This window comes from Eimeria mitis, genomic scaffold (genome assembly GCF_000499745.2).
Source record: "Eimeria mitis Houghton genomic scaffold, Emh_scaff1251, whole genome shotgun sequence".
NCBI classification, from domain to species: Eukaryota; Apicomplexa; class Conoidasida; order Eucoccidiorida; family Eimeriidae; genus Eimeria; species Eimeria mitis.
Genome location: NW_013568441.1, coordinates 3,543 through 3,761, shown reverse-complemented (window position 1 = coordinate 3,761; position 219 = coordinate 3,543).

Here is a 219-nt window from a genome sequence, read left to right as displayed (position 1 = left end):
TTTTTTTTTTTTTTTTTTTTTTTTTTTTTTTTTTTTTTTTTTTTTTTTTTTTTTTTTTTTTCTCTTTTTTCTGTTTTTTTCTGCTTTTCTCTCTTTTTTCTTTTTTTTCTTTTTTTCTCTTTTTTCTGTTTTTTTCTGCTTTTCTGTCTTTTTTCTTTTTTCTTTTTTTTCTTTTTTTCTTTTTTCTGTTTCTGTCTCTGTTTGTCTCTGTTTTATCTG